The following is a 26,483-nucleotide window of genomic DNA, read 5'->3' on the forward strand; positions in this document are numbered from 1 at the left end:
TCTGTGCGGGCTGTGAGGATAACAGTTGGATTTTTTCCCCACCTATAAAAGGGGGTCTTCTTCCCCAATGAACCTTATCTCTTTAGCTCGTGTTCTTTCCCCATTGTTGACCTTCTTCGAGCTTGCTAACTCTCAATCCCTCCATGGATTCTTGCTAGTTTTTGAGGGAAAAGAGAGAGAAGATCTAGATCCACATTTCCACCAATCACGTTCTCCTCTATGTGAGGGAAACCCCTTGGATCTAGATCTTGGAGTTCTTGATGTTGTCCTTCTTGTTCTTCCTCATTTTCCTCCCTAGCATTAGTTGCTTCGGTGGGATTTTGGAGAGAAGGACTTGGGCACTCCGTGTGCCCTTGCCATTGCATTTGGTGCATCGGTTTGAGTTCTCCATGGTGATACGTGGAAGTTTCAAGTTGAGAAGCTTATTACTCTTGGGTGTTTGGGCACCCGAGAGCTTGTTCCTCTTGGGTGCCTTGGCGCCCTAGACGGTTGGTGTTGTTTGGAGCTCAATCATTGTGGTGTAAAGCTTTGAGCAAGTGTCGGGGTCTCCAATTAGGTTGTGGAGATCGCCCCGAGCAATTTGACGGGTACCGGTGACCACCCCCAAGGGTTGCCAAAGTGTACGGGTTGGTGACCGCCCCCAAGGGTTGCCATTTGTACGGGTTCGGTGACCTCCCTCAAGGGTCCCTTAGTGGAATCGCGGCATCTTGCATTGTGCGAGGGCGTGAGGAGATTTCGGTGGCCCTAGTGGCTTCTTGGGGAGCATTGTGCCTCCACATCGCTCCAAATGGAGATTAGCATCCTCAAGGGTGTGAACTTCGGGATACATCGTCGTCTCCGCATTGCCTCGGTTATCTCTTACCCGAGCCCTTTACTTATGTACTTTACTTTTTGATAGCCATATTATTTCTTGTCATATATCTTGCTATCACTTAGCTGTTTATCTTTCTTAGCATAAGTTGTTGGTGCATATAGGTGAGCCTAGTTGTTATAGGTTTTGTGCTTGACAAATTAACCGCTAGGTTTATTCCGCATTTGTTCAAGCCTAAACCATAATTATTTTAAAGAGCCTATTCACCCCCCCTCTAGGCAACATCCATGATCGTTCAGTTATGTAATTGATGAGTTATGCATGCGTGCGCAGCTTCCATCATATTCTCCTAGAGATTAAGCTTGAGCAGGGACTAGTAAACGTCTTAGACTCGAGACAAAAATATCCCTCTGACTATGCGGACGTGTCTAAAATGCTCGAGAAGTAAGTTGAATCGATCATTATCGCATCATATCGGCAACTTTGTTCATTTGATGATATCAAGTAATTGTTTTCTTTGTCTTGCAGGATTTGGAAAATATTCACCACACAAGTTTCGGGACTGTCGCGGGAACTGCGATGGAATTACTCGAAAGTAAGTACTACTAGCTAGCTAGTTCCGCGCATCTCCCGTTGATTCTAGCTACTTTCATTAATGCCTATTTATAATGCTTCATTATCAGTTTGATTGACCTCTATTTCTCGTAAAGTGCTTGTGGCAGGAAGCCGGGAATAATTACTGTGGTTACTATGTCTGCCAGTTCATCTACAATGCGACGGCCAAGAATAGGCGGGGCTACTCTAAAAGACAATGTGAAGTGCGTAAGCAAAAATATTCAGGATTTTATTTTATTACCATCATTTGTGTTGAGTTTCATTCATATATATGTATTGAGCCCCTTCTTTAAATTAGATGTGGCAGATGGGGGATGAACTCCTACCACAAGATCGCATGCGGGCAATTCAAGAGGAATTGGCTGGATTCTTTCTTGACCACATCATCAATAAAGCCGGAGAATACCACCATGCATGGGGAATTTGAGTTCATATATTAGGGTATTGTAAGAGATCTTACATATTGTATATATATATGTAGCCAGTAGCGTCGGATAAATATACGATAACTTGTTGTTCGACCAATCTCTCGGATAAGGAGAGGTCGATCACTTCTATATATGTTCATGACGATCTTCTGTACTTAATACTTTCCTTCATTTTCTTACTAGCTAGCTAGCGTGTCGAGTCCTCTCTATACGTAGCGTCGACCAAGCACGGAGATAAGAGAGGACACTTTTCTCTATTAGCTAGCTAACACAATATATGAAACCCCTAAATTAACCCTACAAAACCCCCAAACCCCCCCTCTTTTAGAAAAAAAACAAAAAACCCAGCACCTAAAATGCTGACGCGTGGAAGCCTTTTGGTCCTGGTTCGTGGCACCAACCGGGACAAAAGGCCCCCCTGCCTGGGCAAGCGGCAGCGGCCATGTGGAGTCCCCATCTGTCCCGGTTCCTGGGTAAACCAGGACTAAAGGGACATGGCTTTAGTAACGACCCTTTAGTCCCGGTTCCAGAACCGGGACTAAAGGCCCTCAGGAACCAGCACGAATGGGCCCTTTTCTACTAGTGCCATGAGCACCGCGGACCCACCACCAGGGTCACCATACCGGCATCCAAGACCTTGACATCACCTCACCGGAGACCCACCGCTACCCCAACCAAAGGTAAGAGTGGAAAGGACCCACCTTTCGCACACCTGGGCTGCCCCCAATGCCGAGACCCAATAAGCCGGTCAAACCTGACCTCCATCGACCCGTCCTGCAGGCACCGGGCGCGAGATGAGCTCGGTCCTGCTGACAGGCGCGAGACAAGGTCAGTCTTGCTGCCAGGCGCAAGACGAGATCGGTCCTGCTGCCGGGCGCAAGGCGATTGATAGAACGCAGCTGGGGGAGGGCCAACCATCGACAAAGATAGCGGTTGTACATCGAGGAGATGGATCAAAGGTCGAACCGGGCCGCCTACAAACGAACCGACGTCGGAAATCCAGCCGCCGCCTCAGCCGACCCGCCGAGCTGCAGTGATGCCGATGCGGCGAATTGAACCCGCCACTCTGAGAGCCGAGTCGCCTCGCCGCTGCCGCTGACCCGCCGAGCTGCTGTGATGCCGACGCGGCGAATTGAACCTGCCACTCCGAGAGCCGAGCTGCCTCGCCGCCGCCGCCCATAGTCGGAGCAGCAGCCACACCGGGCTGATGCCCCAACCCGCGCCGCCTGCCGGAAAACACCAGATCCGGTTGGCACGCACCGCCACCACCGTCGCCGCCACCAACCCACTCCACCACCACCCTGCCATGCCGAATATCCCGCAGCAAAGGTCGTGGAGGAGCCGACAGCCCATGTTCCTAGCTGCGCACAGCCCTCGCTGCCCAAGTCCATCAGCTGCAGATCCGGCCGGATCTGGACCGGTAACCTCTGACGTGAATCCACCCGAGGGAGGCCCGTTCGTAGCCACCGCGCCCCATGTCACACCCTAGCTAGTTCATGCAGTAGAATGTTGCATCATGTCTATTCCATTCAACAGAAACTTGAAATGGGGATGACAGAACCCCCAGCCCCCTCTCAATCCAACTAGGGTTTACTAAAAATATTTTCAATGAACCTGAAATGCCCTTCTAAAATGTCCATCATTTTTGTTTTGGTTCAGAACCTCTGCCAAAAGTGGTGCACAATTTTCTAGGTCATCCTAAGGTCTTTGAATTAAATCATAAGTATTTGAATTTGGACATTTAAAATTTATAAAATATTTTAAATGTCCAAATAATCCTAAACTAAAATGTTCCATGTTGTTTATATTCTAAATAGTGGGCATGAGCAGTTTGGGGATTTTTGGAGTTTCTTAGGTATTTTTAGAAAGTCCACAAAGTTACAGAAGAAATAGAAAACATAAATAAAAGAGAGAGAGAGGGAACTAACCTAGCAGCCCACCAGCCGGCCCACCTAGCCGGCCCAGCCTAGCACCCGCTCCAGCGAGCTGCTTGACTTGGCCAGGCAGGCAGGCAGGTGCTCGACGGCGGCTCCAGCGCGCGCCACGCAACTGCCCGCCACCCTGCTTCCTCCCCTCGCCGCCCTGCTAGCCGGTACGACCTCCACGTCGCGCCCCGAACCCCCTGGACACCTCACTCGCTCTCCTGCCAATCTCCCTCGCTCTCCCACACTATGGCCGACGCTGCCGCGCCCGCACCGCCGTGAAGCCCGCGCTCTCCGTTGTCCCTCCGCCGTGCCACCGTGTCCAGGAGCTCCGCCGCCTTCCTCTCCTTCGAGCTAGCCGAGCCCCGAGCGCTCGCTTGCCCCGAGGCCTCTACACCGACCTCGCTCGACTCCCACCGGAGATCCCCTTCGCCGTCGCTGTCGCACCAGCTCGTCCCCGACCACGCCTTCTGCTTCTACAAGACCGCTGTGAGCCCAGCTACCTTCTCCCCCTTTCCTTTCTGGCTCTCGTGCATCACAGTGAGCATACCGAGCTCACCCGCATGCACCGCCGCGGAGCTCGTCGCCGACGAGGTTCTGGCAACCCAACGGCCGCACCACCCAATCCACTAGTCTCACCACATCCCCAGGAGCCCAACGCACTAACTCTTGTGCCTCGTCGTGCCTCCTAGCGACGGGTTCGAGCTCACCCGAGCTCCGGCTGCCGCCAAACACGTTGCCGGCGCCGTTTCAGGCGACCCCGAGCCCAACCACCTACACCACCCGTCGCGGCTCGCTCCCAGCTATCCGTAGAGCCCAACCGTGCCTCGAACGGTGCCTTGTAGGCGAAACCCGCACCAACGCCGCCGCGTTTGGCCTCGCCGGCGGCTAAACGTCGGCGAGTTGACCCCGCCGACCCCCGTTTGACCATGGGTGGGCCCAGTTTGACCCCTGGGTCAATGACAGGTGGGACCCAGCCCTGTTAACTAATTAGGATTAGTATTAACTAATATTTAGTTAAACTAATTACACTGACACGCGGGACCCACTAGTCAGGTTTGACCTGGACTGTTCCGTTGACCACTGACGTCATCCTGACGTAATGCTGACGCAGTAAGTTATTTACTGGAATTATTATTACACAGGAAATTCCAGAAAATACCACAAACTTCAAAAAATCATAGAAATTAATCTGTAGCTCCAAATGCAAAGTGTTATATATGAAAAATGATCAGAAAAATCCAATCTATCCATCTGTGCTGGTTTCATGCATGTTTAAGCAATTTAACCTGTTGTTTAGTACAGAAATAGACAAAGCACTTAAAAGGGCCACTTATGAGTTTGAAACTTGAATCTTTGGTTCAAAATAGTTCAAACCCATCTGGTCTTAGTTGCATTAGCCCATTACACTCATTTTGCCATGTCTCATGCATGCATCATATTGTTGCATATTGTTTGGTGATGTTTGTGTATCGGTGCTCTCTGCGGCAGGTTCTGTCCCCGAGGAGTACCACGATTACCCTAACGAAGAACAATACCAGTGCACCGACCCATCAGGCAAGCAACCAACCATTTGATCATATCGATACAATCCCATGTTCTCGCCTCTGCTCTCTTTTACTGCATTAAGACAACGCGTTTCAAACTGCTGTGTGCTACGGTAGTTGAACCCATTTCCTCTGCATGACCTGTCATTGCCACAATAACTAGATGAAACCCACTAGCATGTGTAGGAGTTGATTGAGCCATATGTATGTGTTGTTCCTACCTTGCTATGCCTGCTATGCTTAGAGTCGTGTCAGGTCTGGTTCATATGGGTGATGGGATAGAGTGAAATGATCATGTGGGTATGAGAGTAATGTGTGGAACACGATTTGGTAAAGGTATCGATGAGAGGCCATGTAGGAGTACATGGTGGGTTGTTTCATTGAAGCCGTCCTTAAGCACTGAGATCTGTGTTTGTGATTTAAGATTCAGCTACTACCATGCATTGGGCCCTGAAATATGACCCTGCTCGACTTCTTATCCACCCTAGTCCTCTGTCCAGGAGTTGCAAGTAGTTTCTGGTGTTTGTAGCTTACTGGAGGCCGTGGACAGCGCTGACCCGCGGGGTGGGCTATGATGCGGTAGGTACGTGGCCGGGTATACCGGGCACCCGTTAGGTGTCTCGGAACCCTGTACACATCGTTCGGGGCCGTATGTGGAAACCTCAGCCGGACTCCCTGCGGATGGAACCTGAATAGGCGATAAACCTGGACTAGAGACTTAGGTGTTTAGGTAGGTCATGGTCTACACCCACATCGGCTTTCGCTTGAAGTCTGCCGAGCACATGTCGTGTGCAGACGCTAAGTGGTGGAAACATGTATGAAGAAGTACACCCCTGCAGGGTTAACATCATCTATTCGAATAGCCGCGTCCGCGATAAAGGACTACTTGGTTGCCTATACAGTTCATAGACAAGTAAATGGATACTACTAAAAGCCTCAAGATAAGCGTGAGTGCCGAGGATGGCTCTTCCGTAGGATGACGGAGGTGGATCCTCGGTGGTGTATTGAAGTGGTGAGTAGTGGACTCGAGTGCGCAAAACCATTTCAAGTTGGAGTCTCGTAGGATAGTTTAGCCAAGAGTAAAATCTGGCTTGCTGCAATAACCCCACCAACCCTTCTTGATAATGTGCATGTATGTAGGGTCTGATGTAAGTCTTGCTGAGTACCTTTGTACTCATGTTGCTTTAATTTACATTTTACAAAAGATGCTACAACCCCTTCTAACGGGTTCTTCGTAGACGTTGACATCGATGAGTAGACTGAGGCCCAGGTGGTGATCCTGAGCTTGTGAAGGACCATGTAGTATAGCTAGGCTTACCCAAGCCTCTTTTATTTTACTAGTTGTCTGTACTCAGACAAGTTACTTCCGTTGTTGGCTTGTATGCTTGTATGACTTGAATGTGGGTCGTGTGACCCGTACTTGTGTGTATGATATGTATGGCTCTCTGAGCCTTTAAATAAAGTACTTGTGTTGTAGAGTCATGTTGTGATGCCTTGTTGTATTTGCACATATCGAGCATATTGTGTGTATGATTGAAATGCTTGGTATGTGTGGGATCTGACTATCTAGTTGTTTATCCTTAGTAGCCTCTCTTACCGGGAAATGTCTCCTAGTGCTTCCACTGAGCCATGGTAGCTTGCTACTGCTCCGGAACACTTAGGCTGGTCGACATGTGTCCTTCTTCGTTCCTGTGTCTGTCCCTTTGGGGAAATGTCACGCGATGTTTACTGGAGTCCTGTTAGCCCGCTACAGCCTGGTTTACCCGAGTCCTGCTAGCCCAGCGCTACAGCCCGGATTCACTCGCTGATGACCGACACGTTCGATGCTGGGTCATGGATGCCTGTCCCTGTAAGTTTGTGCCACTTTGGGTTCACGACTAGCCATGTCAGCCCGGGCTCCTTATCATATGTATGCTAGCGACACTATCATATACGTGTGCCAAAAGACGCAAACGGTCCCGGGCAAAGGTAAGACGACACCCGTGGGAATACCGTGCGTGAGGCCGCAAAGTGATATGTGGTGTTACATGCTAGATCGATGTGGCATTGAGTCGGGGTCCTGACAGCGTTGGCATTAGAGCCGGACTGCCTGTAGGTTCTCCAAGCCAAACTGGTTGATGTTGAGTCTAGAAATGCTTTAGTTATATGTAGGGGAATTGATTGTGGGATGGAACGTAAGGCTCTTTTTACTCCTTTACCTCATGGCATTCTGATCTGAGTCAGTCTATTCTTCCACTGGGGGTTAAGGAATTAGGATCTCTTCTCTCTATCAGGTTCACGTGTTACTAATCAGTAGTACCTTATAGGTTTGATGGTTACAAGACTAGTTCAGTTCTACTACCCCGTTATGTTGCTAAGATGGACCCAGAACCTTGATATGATGTTGTTGAGTATCTATGCAATTCTTTGCAAAATGTCTCAAAATCCTTTTTGAGCATTTACAGCCGTTATGCTGTCCAAATTTTGCTAGAAATTCTAATACCTTTGTATTATATCATGTTCCAGATAGCTTCCCGCCCTCACAATCAAGTGGTTCGCCTGACTCGATGCCTCAATGTACCTGGCCATACTACTATGTTGGTCCAGGTAATGACCGAGGCTGGATACCGCTGGTATCCCGAGTACACTGTCGAAGAGCAATTCCAAGACTTTAATCAAAGCCAATATCTCTGCATTGTCAGGATATTTCCTTCTTATCCTGGATCTACCGAGCCCCTCCACTGTTCCTATGGACTCGGGGTTACTATTGAGATGGCTGTACAGGATGCTGCCTACTCTATGATGACGATCATGCGAGTCAGGACTGGCCTGCTTCGGAACACTGACTTCCGATATATGCTAGCTTCACTCCCGGGAGCACAAGGGTATCTCCAGGCTATCTATGCTGACTCCACTCAGGAGGACTCACTAACCCGCACCACTGCACAGCTGCTTGAGGTCAAGTATCGTGAAAACCGTGCCTTGAGGCTGGAGCTTTTCAACACCCGTGCTGATCATTGGGCCACTTTGACTTGGTTTGCACCGGCTGTGCAAGCTGGATGTATGGATACAAGGGATCTTTATCCTGTGAGATCTGCTCTGCCAGACATGGTGGATTGGCGTGATGTGGGAGGCATCACCCCACCCCGTGGTCCCCGTAGGCCACCGTTTGTTGGTCCAAGACCTCATCCTAGCCCCTATGGTCCACAAGCTCCACGAGACCGTCTGTTTTCATATGATCACGTTGAGCTTCCAGGCTATGGTGGTGACTTATATGAGGACTACTACGGAGCTGTCTGAGTTAGTAGTAGTTTCACTAGTATTGTAATAGTTGTATTTCCACCGTCCTGCGTGACCTGTGGAATATGACTTAGTGGGTATCAACTCCGGAGGTGTAGAAAAAATAATGTATAGGAGCTTGGAATGCCTCCGATGAGATGTAATCTTCCTTTCACCGTAGTAGTACTTTGTTTGGATTTGTACTAAACCTTGTATGGTGTGTATGACGATGGAATAAAAGAAGCAGTTTCTGTATCTACCATGTCATACGGATGATCATCTTGCATTCCGAGTTATCCATTACATTCTACATTTCTATGTCAGAATCTTATCATCCTGGACTAAACCATTGTCTTGTTTTCCTAGGATGGTCAACACCCGCAATAACCCTGCTTCCCAGGAGCAGGCCGAAGGCAGTGAAGTCAGGAATGCAAACCTGCCTCACCCTCCTTCTCTGGCCGAGGTTATGCTGGAGGCTGAGAGAAACAAGCGGGAGACCAACCGTTTGTTGGAGCGCATCAAACAGAACACAACACAGCATCAGAGGAATAACTTGGTGCCGCTCAGTGACTTCATCAAGTTACATCCACCCACTTTCCACCACTCCGTCGAGCCTCTCGACGCCGATGACTGGCTTCGCAGTATTACTCACAAGCTACGCTCTGCACTCGTAGCTGAGGCTGATAAGGTCACATTTGCTGCATATCATCTCGAAGGCCCCGCCAGTCTCTGGTGGGAGAACTATGAAGCCATGCGCCCAGCAGGCCATGTCACTACTTGGGCTGAATTCAACGAGGCTTTCCGTGAACATCACATTCCGGAGGGTCTTATGGACCGTAAACGTGTGGAGTTCTGCAGTTTCACTCAAGGTAGACTCTCTGTGGATGCATACAACAGGGAGTTCGGTAACCTAGCATGTTATGAAACTGAAGAAGTTTCCACCGATGCCAAGAAGCAGGCAAGGTTCCGCAAGGGACTTAGCCCTGAGCTTCACCGTGACCTCCGTCTGCATGAGTGCACATCTTTTCAGAAGCTTGTAAACAAGGCCATCAGTGCTGAGTCTGGTCAGACTGATTACGAAGCAACACGCAAGCATGGCCGTGACATGGGTTCCTCATCCGGTGCTGGTCCTCAGAAGCGCCGGGTGTGGGTGCCTAACACTGCCCTGCCACCCAGGTTCACACCGAGGCCATCCTATCAGGCGCCTCGCCTAGCTCAATAGTATGCACCAGCTAAGCCCTATGGTGGTCCAACAAACAATGCTCATCCACGCACCAACTCCGTGACATGCTTCAAGTGTGGGGTATCGGGCCACTACATGCGCGAGTGTCCCCGGACCAACCCCAGCCAGTCTGGAAAAGCTGTTGGCCGTGGCAAGCCGATAGGGAAAGTGTTCTACGCCAAGCCGGCCACCGCTGCACGTGGCCATGTCAACTGTATCTCTGCTGAAGAGGCTCAGGAGGATCCCAACGTCGTTCTCGGTACGCTCCTTGTTAACTGCCATCCGATATCTGTTCTTTTTTTATACTGGAGCATCTCATTCATTCATATCCGAAAACTATGCTCATATGCATAACACCGCATTCTGTGACATGCCTTCCACCATGGAAATTTCTACTCCTGGTTTTAGATGGAAAACCTCTAGAGCAAGCCATGGGAATGAAATTCAAGTCGACAGACTTGTTTTTCTCGCATCTATGATAGCTCTCAAATCTTCGGATATTAATATCATCTTGGGTATGGACTGGATGTCATCCCATCATGCGAAGATTGATTGCTTCTCTAGGACTGTTCAACTCACACATCCTTCGGGAAAGATAGTCAATGTCTTGACCCGAGTAGCCAAGCGACAACTATATTCTCTTAATGCCAGTCCTTTGCCAGACCTCGAAGACGTTCCGGTAGTCCGTGACTTCTCGGATGTCTTTCCAGAAGAATTGCCAGGTGTTCCACCTGACAGAGATGTCGAGTTCGTGATAGATCTCATTCCAGGAACTGTTCCAATTTTTAGAAGACCCTATAAGATGGCACCACTAGAACTAGCCGAGCTTAAGAAACAACTCGACGAGTCCTTGAAAAAGGGTTTCATCCGTCCTAGTTCGTCTCCATGGACTTGTCCCGTCCTCTTCGTCAAGAAGAAGGATGGTACGGATCGGATGGTTGTAGATTATCGACCAGTCAACCTGGTCACAATCAAGAACAAGTATCCGCTCCCCAGGATCAATGATCTGTATGATCAGCTCGCTGGATGCTCAGTCTTCTCCAAAATGGATTTGAGGTTGGGCTACCATCAAATCAAAATCAGGAACAGGGACATTCCCAAAACGACCTTTGTTACTCGTTACGGCCAATACGAGTACACCGTCATGTCCTTCGGGTTAACCAACGCTCCAGCCACCTTCTCTCGCTTAATGAACTCAATCTTCATGGAGTATTTGGATAAGTTTGTCGTGGTTTACCTCGATGATATACTCATCTACTCCAAGAACAAGGAAGAACATGCCGAGCATCTAAGGCTAGTGTTGATGAAACTTCGAGAGCATCGCCTTTATGCAAAATTTTCTAAATGCGAATTTTGGTTGCCAGAAGTGACCTATCTAGGACATGTAATTTCTGGTAAGGGTATTGCTGTCAATCCCGAGCAAGTTCAAGACGTCCTTAATTGGACTCCACCTGAATCAGTTAAGCAAGTTCGGAGTTTCCTTGGCTTAGCAAGTTATTGTCGCCGTTTTGTCGAGAACTTCTCCAAAGTTGCTAAACCTCTAACTGAACTCCTCAAGAAAGATAAAAATTCGAGTGGACCTCACAATGTGAGCACAGCTTTCAGGAACTGAAAAGACGCCTGACATCTGCTCCCGTATTGGTGCCACCAGATTTCTCTAAGGACTTTGTTATCTATTGCAACACCTCGCGACAAGGTCTAGGTTGCATTCTTATGCAAGATCGTCACGTAATTGCTTATGCTTCACGGCAATTGTACCCACATGAGGAAAATTATCCCACTCATGATCTAGAGCTTGCAGCTGTAGTCCATGCACTTAAAACCTGGCGACATTACCTCCTTGGTATTCGTTGCAAAATCTTCACTGATCACCAAAGTATGAAGTACATATTCACCCAACCGGATTTGAATCTCAGGCAAAGATGTTGGGTCGAGTTGATCACAGATTTCGACTTAGGGATAACTTACACCCCAGGAAAAGCCAATGTCATGGCTGATGCACTAAGTCGTAAATCTTATTGTAGCAATATGATGTTACAACAAAGTCAACCACTTCTCCATGAGGAATTTCAGAAGCTTAACCTTCACATCGTTCCTCAAGGATTCATTTCCACCTTGGTGGCGAAACCTACCCTTACGGATCAGATCATCAAAGCCCAGAGGGTAGATCCGGGGATTTCCCGTATCAAAAGAAACATCAAGAAGCGAGTTGCGGATTGTTTCTCCATTGATGATCAAGGAGTCGTATACTTCGGGAACCGTCTAGTGGTTCCCAAGGTGCGAAACCTGAGGCGGTTGATCCTTAAGGAAGCTCACGAATCTCCTCTCACCATTCATCCCGGTAGCTCTAAAATGTATCAGGACCTACACCAGAGGTTCTGGTGGACTAGGATGAAGAGAGAAATTGCTCAGTATATTGCTAACTGTGACGTCTGTCGTCGTGTTAAAGCAGAGCACCAACGGCCTGCTGGCACCCTTCAACCCTTAGCTATTCCTGAATGGAAATGGGATAAAATTGGTATGGATTTCATCACCGGTTTTCCCAGGACCAAAAGGGGGAATAATGCTATCTTCGTCGTTATCGATCGTCTTTCCAAAGTGGCCCATTTCCTACCTGTTCGCGAGAGTGTAACCGCTAGTCAGCTAGCAGACTTGTATATCTCCCGGATAGTGTCCCTCCATGGTGTTCCACTGGAAATTAACTCGGATAGAGGAAGTCTCTTCACCTCTAGATTTTGGGAAAGTTTCCAAAATGCTATGGGAACCTGCCTTTCCTTTAGCACTGCCTTTCACCCTCAATCAAGTGGTCAAGTAGAACGCGTCAACCAGATTCTAGAAGACATGCTTCGAGCTTCTGTTATCTCATTCGGAATGGATTGGGAGAAATGCCTTCCATTTGCCGAATTTGCTTATAACAACAGCTATCAATCTAGCTTGGGTAAAGCCCCTTTTGAAGTTCTCTATGGACGAAGGTGTCGAACGCCTCTTAACTGGTCAGAAATCAGGGAAAGACAATTCTTTGGCCTGGATATGATCCAGGAAGCAGAAGAGCAAGTTCACATCGTTCGTGAAAAGTTGAAAACAGCCCAATCTCGTCAAAAGAGTCAATATGACTGAAAACATAAAGCTATGACTTTTGAGGTTGACGAGAAGGCTTACCTTCGGGTTACTCCTCTAAAGGGAACCCATCGTTTCGGTATCAATGGCAAATTGGCTCCTCGCTACATTGGACCTTTTTGCATTCTTGCCAAGCGAGGAGAAGTTGCCTACCAATTGGAACTACCTCCGCATCTCTCTAGAGTCCACGATGTCTTCCACGTTTCTCAACCCAGGCGTTGCTTCTCGGATCCTATCCGTGGAGTGGACCACGAAACGCTTGATCTTCAAGATAATCTCACGTATAGAGAGTACCCCGTTCGTATCCTCGATCAAGCCGAGCGTACCACTCGACGTCATAATATCAAGTTTCTCAAGGTTCAATGGTCGCACCATTCTGAGAAGGAAGCAACTTGGGAAAGGGAGGATCGTCTTCGACTTGAGTATTCCGCCTTCTTCCCAGAGGAACCTAAATCTCGGGACGAGATTCTTTTGAGTGGGGGTGAGTTATCACACCCTAGCTAGTTCATGCATTAGAATGTTGCATCATGTCTATTCCATTCAACAGAAACTTGAAATGGGGATGACAGAACCCCCAGCCCCCTCTGAATCCAACTAGGGTTTACTAAAAATATTTTCAATGAACCTGAAATGCCCTTCTAAAATGTCCATCATTTTTGTTTTGGTTCAGAACCTCTGCCAAAAGTGGTGCACAATTTTCTAGGTCATCCTAGGTCTTTGAATTAAATCATAAGTATTTGAATTTGGACATTCAAAATTTAGAAAATATTTTAAATGCCCAAATAATCCTAAACTATGTTCCATGTTGTTTATATTCTAAACAGTGGGCATGAGCAGTTTGGGGATTTTTGGAGTTGCTTAGGTATTTTTAGCAAGTCCACAAAGTTACAGAAGAAATAGAAAACATAAATAAAAGAGAGAGAGAGGGAACAAACCTGGCAGCCCACCAGCCGGCCCACCTAGCCGGCCCAGCCCAGCAGCCGCTCCAGCGAGCTGCTTGACTTGGCCAGGCAGGCAGGCAGGTGCTCGACGGCGGCTCCAGCGCGCGCCACGCAGCTGCCCACCGCCCTGCTTCCTCCCCTCGCCGCCCTGCTGGCCGGCACGACCTCCACGTCGTGCCTCGAACCCCCTGGACACATCACTCGCTCTCCTGCCTCTCTCCCTCGCTCTCCTGCACCATGGCCGACGCTGCCGCGCCCGCACCGCCGTGAAGCCCGCGCTCTCCGTCGTCCCTGCGCCCCGCCACCGTGTCCAGGAGCTCCGCCGCCCTCCTCTCCTTTGAGCTAGCCGAGCCCCGAGCGCTCGCTTGCTTCGAGGCCTCTGCACCGACCTCGCCCGACTTTGCCACCACCGGAGATCCCCTTCGCCATCGCCGCTGCACCAGCTCGTCCCCAACCGCGCCGTATGCTTCTATAAGACCGCCGTGAGCCTAGCTACCTTCTCCCCCTTTCCTTTCTCACTCTCGTGCATCACAGCGAGCACACCGAGCTCACCCGCACGCGCCACCACGGAGCTCGTCGCCGACGAGGTTCCGGCAACGCCACCCTGTCCACTAGTCTCACCACACCCCCAGGAGCCCAACACACTAACTCTCGTGCCTCGTCGTGCCTCCTAGCGACGGGTTCGAGCTCACCCGAGCTCCGGCCGCCGCCAAACACGTCGCCGACGCTGTTTCCAGTGACCCTGAGCCCAACCACCTACACCACCCGCCGCGGCTCGCTCCCAGCTAACCGTAGAGCCCAACCGCGCCTCGAACGGTGCCCTGTAGGTGAAACCCGCACCTGCGCCGCCGCGTTTGGCCTTGCCGGCGGCTAAACGTCGGCGAGTTGACCCCGCTGACCCCCATTTGACCACGGGTGGGCCCAGTTTGACCCCCTGGGTCAATGACAGGTGGGACCCAGCCCTGTTAACTAATTAGGATTAGTATATTAACTAATATTTAGTTAAACTAATTACACTGACACGCGGGACCCACTAGTCAGGTTTGACCTGGACTGTTTCGTTGACCACTGACGTCATCCTAACATAATGCTGACGCAGTAAGTTATTTACTGGAATTATTATTGCACAGGAAATTCCAGAAAATACCACAAACTTCAAAAAATCATAGAAATTAATCTGTAGCTCCAAATGCAAAGTGTTATATATATGAAAAATGATTAGAAAAATCCAATCTATCCATTTGTACTGGTTTCATGCATGTTTAAGCAATTTAACCTGCTGTTTAGTACAGAACTAGATAAAGCACTTAAAAGGGCCACTTATGAGTTTGAAACTTCAATCTTTGGTTCAAAATAGTTCAAACCCATCTGGTCTTAGTTGCATTAGCCCAATACACTCATTTTGCCATGTCTCATGCATGCATCATATTGTTGCATATTGTTTGGTGATGTTTGTGTATTGGTGCTCTCTGATGCAGGTTTTGTCCCCGAGGAGTACCACGATTACCCTAACAAAGAACAATACCAGTGCACCGACCCATCAGGCAAGCAACCAACCATTTGATCATATCGACACAATCCCATGTTCTCGCCTCTGCTCTCTTTTACTGCATTAAGACAACACGTTTCAAACTGCTGTGTGCTACAGTAGTTGAACCCATTTCCTCTGCATGACCTGTCATTGCCACAGTAACTAGATGAAACCCACTAGCATGTGTAGGAGTTGATTGAGCCATATGTATGTGTTGTTCCTACCTTGCTATGCCTGCTATGCTTAGAGTCGTGCCAGGTCTGGTTCATGTGGGTGATGGGCTAGAGTAAAATGATCGAGTGGGTATGAGAGTAATGTGTTGAACACGATTTGGTAAAGGTATCGATGAGAAGCCATGTAGGAGTACATGGTGGGTTGTTTCATTGAAGCCGTCCTTAAGCACTAAGATCTGTGTGTGTGATTTAAGATTCAGCTACTATCATGCATTGGGCCCTGAAATATGACCCCGCTCGACTTCTTATCCACCCTAGTCCTCTGTCCATGAGTTGCAAGTAGTTTCTGGTGTTTGTAGCTTACTGGAGGCCGTGGACAGCGCTGACCCGCGGGGTGGGCTGTGATGCAGTAGGTACGTGGCCGGGTATACCGGGCACCCGTTAGGTGTCTCGGAACCCTGTACACATCGTACGGGGCCGTATGTGGAAACCTCGGCCGGACTCCCTGCGAATGGAACCTGAATAGGCGATAAACCTGGACTAGAGACTTAGGTGTTTAGGTAGGTCGTGGTCTACACCCACGTCGGCTTTCGCTTGAAGTCTGCCGAGCACATGTCGTGTGCAGACGCTAAGTGGTGGAAACATGTATGAAGAAGTACACCCCTGCAGGGTTAACATCATCTATTCGAATAGCTGCGTCCGCGGTAAAGGACTACTTGGTTGCCTATACAGTTCATAGACAAGTAAATGGATACTACTAAAAGCCTCAAGATAAGCGTGAGTGCCGAGGATGGCTCTTCCGTAGGATGACGGAGGTGGATCCTCGGTGGTGTATTGAAGTGGTGAGTAGTGGACTCGAGTACGCAAAACCATTTCAAGTTGGAGTCTCGTAGGATAGTTTAGCCAAGAGTCAAAGCTGGCTTGCTGCAATAACCCCACCAACCCTTCTTGATAATGTGCATGTATGTAGGGTCTGATGTAAGTCTTGCTGAGTACCTTTGTACTCATGTTGCTTTAATTTACATTTTACAGAAGATGCTACAACCCCTTCTGACGGGTTCTTCGTAGACGTTGACATCGATGAGTAGACTGAGGCCCAGGTGGTGATCCTGAGCTTGTGAAGGACCATGTAGTATAACTAGGCTTACCCAAGCCTCTTTTATTTTACTAGTTGTCTGTACTCAGACAAGTTACTTCCGCTGTTGGCTTGTATGCTTGTATGACTTGAATGTGGGTCGTGTGACCCGTACTTGTGTGTATGATATGTATGGCTCTCTGAGCCTTTAAATAAAGTACTTGTGTTGTAGAGTCATGTTGTGATGCCTTGTTATATTTGCACATATCGAGCATATTGTGTGTATGATTGAAATGCTTAGTATGTGTGGGATCTGACTATCTAGTTGTTTATCCTTAGTAGCCTCTCTTACCGGGAAATGTCTCCTAGTGCTTCCACTGAGCCATGGTAGCTTGCTACTGCTCCGGAACACTTAGGTTGGCCGGCATGTGTCCTTCTTCGTTCCTGTGTCTGTCCCTTCGAGGAAATGTCACGCGATGGATACCGGAGTCCTGTTAGCCCGCTACTGCCCGGTTTACCCGAGTCCTACTAGCCCAGCGCTACAGCCCTGATTCACTCGCTGATGACCGACACGTTCGATGCTGGGTCATGGATGCCTGTCCCTGTAAGTTTTTGGCACTTTGGGTTCACGACTAGCCATGTCAGCCCAGGCTCCTTATCATATGGATGCTAGCGACACTATCATATACGTGTGCCAAAAGACGCAAACGGTCCCGGGCAAAGGTAAGACGACACCCGTGGGAATACCGTGCGTGAGGCCGCAAAGTGATATGAGGTGTTACATGCTAGATTGATGTGGCATTGAGTCAGCTCTAATAATAAACAGAGTCCTCGACCGAAAGGAGCCGGCACCATTGGCGAGACCTTGCAGGATCCGGGGGCTACTGAAGGCGGGGTTCCCCCCGGGTTCACTCGGCGGGGAGCCTCTTTGCTCATGGCGACCTTGCCCGAAATAATCTCCATCTCTCTCGCAGTCCAACAAAAATATAGTTAGCCAATACGCAAAGAACGAGATGGCTCCCAATCTCGCAATCCAACAACAATATAGTTCAAGATGGGAATGGGTCGACCCGGACCTAGCCTTGGACCTGGCCCTGTGGCTCCAAGGTCAAAATGTGAGGCCATGAAATCTCAGAAGGTGAACAACAATACGTGTGCCCATTTCATAAAAAAATTGTGGCCTCGCTGACCCGTTGGGTAGTTAAGGCCGACCCAAAATTCAGCGAATTCACTCTTATAGCTTGTTTACACAATTTAGTAAAATAACAAGATCTCATATTCTTTTTGATCCACTATTTATGTAAATAAAGGAATAATGTCTGACAGAAAACGCCATACATTGGGCGATCTGCTCCTAGGAATCACGTACACGTACATGTGTACAGGAGCCTTGCATGGCAAGGAAACAATCAAATCTAAGGTAAACAACCGTTGTATGCCAAGACAGCTGGTGATTACGTATCAAATACAGTACAAGAAGCATACTTAGTTTTTCTTTTTAGACGGGAACATACATTACTTAACAGTTTACACAGCGCTGGACACAAACAAGTAACTTACACAGTACATTTTTATTTTTGATAAACAACTTACACAGTATGTTTGTAAATAGCTACTAGCTGTATGAGATTGGGTCGACCCGTCTGACCCATCGGGTCACATGGTGCCGGCTCCACTGACCCATTTATCATTTAGGGCCAACCCACTTGACCCATTGGCGTCGACTTTTTGGGCCGGGTCGGTGACCCAGCGGGTCGACCCGGCCCATTCCCATCTTGAAATATAGTCAGCCGGACTGACCTGAGGCTAATACAACTCCCAAACTCTACTAGCATTGTTTCAGTTGCTACTTCACGCACCTTCTGAGATTTCTGCCAACTTCTGAGATTTATTCCACTTTCCGCTGTTACAACTTACAGCCATAAGATCCATACATGAAATTTATTCCACTTCCCGTTTGACTTATTCACCTTCCGTGCCATGCATGCATACATGTGTGCGTACAGCGCAACAATGCGGCATCTGAGCATCATGCATGTGCTACTACGTACAGCGGCTTTTAATTACTCAACAGCATGAGTGCTGGCTGGGAGCGTCTCGTTCTTTCCATGGAAGTTGATGCGGTTGTCGCGGCAGTCGACGAACTGGTAGTTGACGATGAGGTGGCCCCTCTGGTACCCCATGCCGTCGGTGTCGATCTTGACGAACACCGTGTCCCAGTCGAGGTTCCACGATCCTCGCCGTGATCTGCGCCCCCGTGCCCGTGTTGGTCACCCGGATGCACCGCCCGCAGGACGCCTGGCCGCGCGGGCCTGCAGGGCCGCAGAACGCCGTCCAGCCGTACTTGGACCGCCACGAGAACGGCTTGCCGGCGTCCCAGGTGGAGCAGTAGGCGCTCACGGCGGGGGCGCCCAGATCCCAGCCGTTCTGAGCTGGGCGGTAGTAGTGGTAGGTCGCCCGGACGTTGCTCGCCTGCTGCGCCGCGGCGGCCGCGGCACCGGCGCACAGGAGCGCCGCCACGAGCGCAAGGCGTGCGGCCATCTTCGTCAACGCAGCAGAGGAGGGTGATCGTACCAGAGGATGTGAGGAGTGGCAGCTAGCAGGTGCTGACACTGGAATGGGAGTCGCTCTTCGCCACTACCATTTATTATATAGAGGTGGAATGGAACGCTGGAAATTAATATATGATACGGTGATGGTAGACTTTTCTTCTCTTCGCAGCCTCCACGAATTTTCTACAAACTAGGAATCAATTGCATGAACAGCTCATAAGGACATGTGCAGATATGCTTTTAAGGGCTGTGGCATACGTGTCCTGCTACCTAGCTGGAAAATTTAGCAAAATTGTTACAAGTGTGGATGGATGCCTATGTAATCATGTCAGCGTGTCACTTTCTACAAATTTATGCGGCTGCAATTGCAAACACGTGGTCGAAAGCTAGAGGGAAGATATATCTTTGCGCATAATTGAAGTTTTAGATAAGATAGCTTGATTTATTGTTATGAGATAGAGTTCTCACAAATTCATTGAGATACCGACAACACCAACTGCCCAGAACAAGTCCAAAGAAAAAACGCGAAAACAAAAGCGGACCTCACATCTTCATAATTTCACTCGACATATAATCACAACAATTAGATTACAATTAATTATATAGTATATAGATGCTTCCGCTGCAATTTTTTGTATACCCACACTTCACATCGAAAAATCCACCAGGGCAGAAAGGCATGCGGCAACCCATTTGCTTTAAGATTGGTTTACTAGATAGTTTATGTCATTAGCTCTTAATCGCCGTACTGGGGTCCATGCTTGCCAGCTTTTGGCAGAGCTGCATGAGTCACCCACCCCACCTCTCATGTGTTTTCATTTTATCTCAAAATTTGAATCTATTGTATCTTCTGAACCAAAAGTCTAAATTAAGTTTCGTTTGCATATTCGTGTTCGTTGCAACAAGTCCTTTTGAACAAAATTAATTTTAAATACATTTATATTTTTTTTTTAAATTTTATTAAGTTTCAAATATTAAAACTAGAGAATCATCATAAGTTTCACCAAGTTACATTTGATAGGGGTATACGGTTTAGGACTTCCGGCTTAGGGCTTAGGGTTTCAGTTTTAGTCTTTGGAACTTGCTAAATTTATCATTCATTCTATTAAGTTTTAGTAGTTGAAACTCACTTAAGTTTTAGAATTTATCAAAACGTATTCAAAAGGGGCTTGTTTCAAAGCTTTCGACACAAGGGACACGAATATGCAAACGAAATATAAATTGAACTTTTGATTCAAAAGATGTAATAGATTCAAATTTACAAGTACAAATGAAAAGCATTGGAGGTGGGATGGATGGGGCATGTGGCCTATGCCAAAAGTTGTATCAAAAAGTTGCATGCATGCAACAATTAAGCTCAAACCATAAACTACTTTTCGGATCTTGATGCAATCATGTGGCTACATGCACTCGTCTCCCGTCCCTGGGTGCCACAAATCATCTTCAACTTTATATTGTAAGATCTAAACCCTTAATTACCCACTGACTGGTCTCCCTCATGGCGTCTTAAGCGACACAGGCATACCCTTGATCGAGTTGCCAGGCCAGTTCCTTGCCTCCCTTCTCTCATCACTGTCATCGAAGGAAGTCGTTGGGCTAAGCCCACGCGGTTGATGGCAGCGGTAGGTGCTCGCGGTGGGGAAGGCATGCCCCCTCCTGCCCGGTGCAACAACTGCCGATGGTGCAATTGTTCCCTTGTTTGTGTCTCCAGCAGGTGGAAGACGCAACAACGTCGGCCAAGCTCCGGTGCTCCTGCCCCGCAGCTCATCCCAATTATTCGGGGTGGGTGCCCCAATTTTGGCTCTCTGGAGATTCGTCCCCACGAGCTAGCTGTTTGCTGACATTTGGTGGCTGCAGCGTCGGCCGGGACCAGATATTACTAGTTCGACCAAATCCAGCTCATTGTTATCTATTAGTGACGCTGTTGGTGGCTTCTGCATAGAGATGTGTTTATGCCATGATGAAGGTGCGTTGGTCGTCATGTTTGCGGGTAGGTGGCGCATTCGGGGCATCAGTTGTTTAGTCTGTAAGAAGTGTTTACCATGCAAATGAGCAAAAATATGTCTAGTCAAAACTAGCAACATATCCCTTGCAAATGCAGGTGCATCACCTTTTATTTGGTAAGAAGTGTTTGAGTTGTGTTTCCTTAGATCCAAAGTGCAATTGCTCTTTCTCCCAACCAGTGGAAGTGTCTTTTATACAAGCATAGTTTCTGTAAAGCCAGTCTAGATAGTTGTCGCATAGTTGTGTGGCATCATCGACCGTTACGTTAAATTGCACTAGATTAGCGGCTAGAAGGAGATCGGAGATGGTCGTTTTGGTTTTCGTAGAAGGCCAAGGCTACACGTTAAAATTGTCCAACTATGATCATCCATAGAAAAGCAAAAAATTAGACACAAATCCTAGGGTAATCGACATCATCTTCGTTCTACACTTGACGACATTGAACCGCGAGAAATCAACATTGATAACCCACAAGTATAGGGGATCGCAACAATTTTCGAGGGGAGAGTATTCAACCCAAATTTATTGATTCGACAGAAAGGGAGCTAAATAATATTCGTGAGTATTAGCAGTTGAGTTGTCAATTCAACCACACCCGTAAGACTTAATATCTGCAGCAAAGTTTTTAGTAGCAAAGTAGTATGGAAATAACGGTAACGGCAGTAACAGCAGCAGTAGCAATTTTGTAGCGATTGTAACAGCAGCACGACGAAAGTAACTTAGCAAAGATCAATATGTGAAAAGCCCGTAGGTGTTGGATTAGGGATGGATAATTATGTCAGATGGCATTCATCATGCAACAGTTATAACCTAGGGCGAAACAGAACTAGCTCCAGTTCATCAATGTAAAGTAGGCATGTATTCCATATATAGTCATATGTGCTTATGGGAAAGGGCTTGCATGACATCTTTTGTCCTACCCTCCCATGGCAGCGGGGTTGTCAGCATTCTGGATACAGGGGGTACCCAGACTTGCCTGCCTGTGGCCCGTGGCGTGGCTCCATCGGCGGCCTGGTACGGCCCAATTTTGACGTCAACCACTAAAGACCCTCATGAGGGGCCAGGCCTCGCGAGGCGGACAACACCAAGACCTCCAAGGGGACCAGCCTCCTCAGGCTGGCTCCTAAGGAGCGGATATTTCTATGCAAGGCTCATCTCGTGAGGTTCGGGTGACGTGAGCCATGATGATCATGGCCAGGCAGGTGCCAACGTGCACAGTTTATGAGTTTCCTCTTTGGTGCAAAGGAGGCAAGCAACAGGCTGGAGTCCCGAGGAAGCAGCCAAAGATTTTCATTCCCATGCAACAAGACCAAGACTGCCAGGACGGCAGGACGGAGGTCATCGCTGAGCCCACCGCAGCGTCATGACCAGAGGCTTTTACAGGGAAGACCACTTTAGTCAGCATAAGATGTACTTGTTATCTCCCTTCAAATTTGGTCGTTGTGGGATCCCTTCCCGCCTCCATTTAGGAAGAGGACCAAGGCCACTATAAATAGGACCTAGCCACCATGGGCAAGAGAGGGAGAAGGTGGATCGGATCCATTCCACCCTCACCAGCTCGCCAGCTCACTTGAGCCCAAGAACACACCTCCTGATGTTGTTCTCCACTGTACCAGTTCCTTCTCAGCCCTCGAGGCAAATCCACCACAAAGTAGGAGTAGGGTTTTACACCGCAAGGTGGCCCGAACCTGGGTAAACTGCTATGTCCCGTTTCCTTCAAGCTCCACACGTTAGGCTATGAGATTAGCGAATCGGCAAACTTGGGAGAGAGAGAGAGAGAGATCATCGCACGCACCCTGATACGTCTCCAAAGTATCTATAAATTTTGATTGTTCCATGCTATTATATTACCTGTTTTGGATGTTTATGGGCTTTACTAAACACTTTTATATCATTTTCGGGACTAACCTATTAATCGGAGGCCCAACCCAAATTGTTGTTTTCTTGCCTATTTCAGTGTTTTGAAGTAAAGGAATATCAAACGGAGTCCAAACAGAATGAAACCTTTGGGAGAGTTATTTTTGGAACGGAAGCAATCCAGGAGACTTGGAGTGGAAGTCAGGAAAGCTTCGAGGTGGCCACAAGGCAGGGAGGCACGCCCTACCCTCCTGGACGCGCCCCCACCCTCGTGGGCCCCTCATGGCTCCCCTGACCGACTTCTTTCGCCTATATATGTCCATATACCCTAAAAACATCGGGGATCATAATAGATCGGGAGTTCCGCCGCCGCAAGCCTCTGTAGCCACCAAAAACCAGTTGGGACCCTGTTTCGGAACCCTGCCGGAGGAGGGATCCCTCATCGGTGGCCATCTTCATCATCCCGGCGCTCTCCATGACGAGGAGGGAGTAGTTCACCCTCGGGGTTGAGGGTATGTACGAGTAGGTATGTGTTTGATCTCTCTCTCTCTCTCTCTCTCGTGCTCTTGAGGTGGTACGATCTTGATGTATCGCGAGCTTTGCTATTATAGTTGGATCTTATGATGTTTCTCCCCCTCTACTCTCTTGTGATGAATTGAGTTTTCCCCTTGAAGTTGTCTTGTCGGATTGAGTCTTTAAGGATTTGAGAACACTTGATGTATGTCTTGCCGTGCTTACCTGTGGTGACGATGGGATATTCATGTGATCTACTTGATGTATGTTTTGGTGATCAACTTGTGGGTTCAGTGACCGTGTGAACTTATGCATAGGGGTTGGCACACGTTTTCGTCTTGACTCTTCGGTAGAAACTTTGGGGCACTCTTTGAAGTTCTTTTGTGTTGGTTGAATAGATGAATCTGAGATTGTGTGATGCATATCGTATAATCATACCCACGGATATTTGAGGTGACATTGGAGTATCTAGGTGACATTAGGGTATGTTTTGTTGATTTGTGTCTTAAGGTGTTATTCTAGTATGAACTCTATGATAGATCTAACGGAAGGAATAGCTTCATCTTATTTTACTACGGACTCTTGAATAGATCGATCAGAAAGGATAGCTTTGAGGTGGTTTCGTACCCTACCATAATCTCTTCGTTTGTTCTCCGCTATTAGTGAATTTGGAGTGACTCTTTGTTGCATGTTGAGGGATAGTTATATGATCCAATTATGTTATTATTGTCGAGAGAACTTGCACTAGTGAAAGTATGAACCTTAGGCCTTGTTTCCTAGCATTGCAATACCATTTACGCTCACTTTTATCATTAGTTACCTTGCTGTTTTTATATTTTCAGATTACAAAAACCTATATCTACCATCCTTATTGCACTTGTATCACCATCTGTTCGCCGAACTAGTGCACCTATACAATTTACCATTGTATTGGGTGTGTTGGGAACACAAGAGACTCTTTGTTATTTGGTTGCAGGGTTGCTTGAGAGAGACCATCTTCATCCTACGCCTCCCATGGATTGATAAACCTTAGGTCATCCACTTGAGGGAAATTTGCTACTGTCTTACAAACCTCTGCACTTGGAGGCCCAACAACGTCTACAAGAAGAAGGTTGCGTAGTAGACATCAAGCTCATTTCTGACGCCGTTGCCGGGGAGGTGAGTGCTTGAAGGTATATCTTTAGATCTTGCAATCGAATCTTTTCGTTTCTTGTTTTATCACTAGTTTATTCTATAAGAAAAACTACAACAAAATGTAATTAAGTTTGCCTCATATGCTTCATCTTTTTAATATCTTTTGTGAGAATGATGGAAAGGAAAATTGTGCTCAAGTGCTAGAAGAAGAAGTCTATAAAATGTTTGGCACTAAATCTTTGAATGAGGAGCATGATTGCAATGTTGTTAGTATGAACTCTTTGAATATCCATGGTACTAATGATGATTGCACTAGTCATGATGAAAATGTCTCTTATAAGCATGTCAACTTTTGTGGAGTGCATAGAGTTTGCAAGTACGCACCAAATAGGGAAGATAGATTCTACAAGAGGCATAAGTATTTAGAAACTAAATGGTTGCAAGAGAGGCTAGATGTTTGTGCTGAAAATTTAAAATTTCTTAGCCATACTTGTGAACTTTGCAATGAACGTGGTCATTTAAATCTCCAATGCAAATTGTTTCATGATCGAATCGTGTCCAAAAATCGTGATGACTTGATTTCCCTTGTGCATCATAACGAACTTAGTTTGCTTTTGGGTTATGAATAAATGAAACGTTTAACTAAGGATATTCCAGAATATAACCTTGAGAAATTTCTTGATATTGATCTATAGGAAATTTATATGTATTGTGCGGTGAATTGCATTGAAAATCCTTATATTGCCAATTACATAAAATCAAGAAAACCAATAGAAGATGAAGAGAATATTAATGAAAGGGAAGAGACTTCTCAATATCCTCCTATTATTTCTTATGATGAATAAGGTAACAAGGAGGAGCTTTCTATTCAACCAATCTCATTAATAAGGAGCTCAAAAAAGAGGGTTAAACCCACACATGATGTGAAGAAGAAAAAGAAAAGACGGAGAAGCAATGGTAGAAAGGTATCCCTCCCAATTGATGTTGCTCCTATTACTCATTGTGATGATAATAATTGCTATACTATTGGTGCTATTCATACTATTAATGATGAGAGTGATTATGCTTATGATATGAAAAGGCACAAGCTTGGGGAAGCTATGTTTGATGAGGATGACACATTTGAGAATATATTTGCTGCAATTAATGTTTGTCCCAAACTTGGGGATGCTATGTTTAATGAAGATGATATTTTTAGCCTCCCAAGCTTTGATGAGCAAATTTATTATGATGATAGCATGCCTCCTATTTATGATGATTATTGTGATCACATTTATGCTATAAAAAGTAGTGATGATTATATTTATAAATCTTGTCATGATTATTATTACCCTTTTTCTGAACATTACTCTTTTAATGTGGAAACAATTTATAGTATTCGAGTCTCTTATGATACTCCCACTATTCCGAATAAGAAGAATTTTGCTTATGTGGAGAGTAGTAAAATTTCTATGCAAGTAGATCATGAAAAGAATGCTTTATGTGCTGGTTATATTTTTGAATTCATTCATGATGCTACTGAAAATTATTATGTGGGAGGAACATATGTTTGTAGGAATAATATCAACTTTCCTCTCTATGTGTTGAAAATCTTGAAGCTATGCTTGTTTTGCCTTCCTATGCTAGTTGTTTCTTGTTCCCATAAGTTGTTTGTGCACAAAATCCATATGCATAGGAAGTGGGTTAGACTTAAATGTGTTAGTAATAAGCTTCATGATGCTCCCGTTATGTTTCAATTCTTATCTTTTATGTGAGCATCACTGTCATCATCATGCCTACCTAG

General features: G+C 47.1%; 1 pseudogene; it reads right to left on the reverse strand.

The window, feature by feature from the left end:
• Positions 1-18,508: 18,508 nt before the first annotated feature.
• Positions 18,509-19,331, reverse strand: LOC123042681 (barwin-like; annotated as a pseudogene).
• Between the last annotated feature and the right edge of the window lie 7,152 nt (positions 19,332-26,483).

Source organism: Triticum aestivum, chromosome 2B, assembly GCF_018294505.1.
Source record: "Triticum aestivum cultivar Chinese Spring chromosome 2B, IWGSC CS RefSeq v2.1, whole genome shotgun sequence".
Classification (NCBI taxonomy): Eukaryota; Viridiplantae; Streptophyta; class Magnoliopsida; order Poales; family Poaceae; genus Triticum; species Triticum aestivum.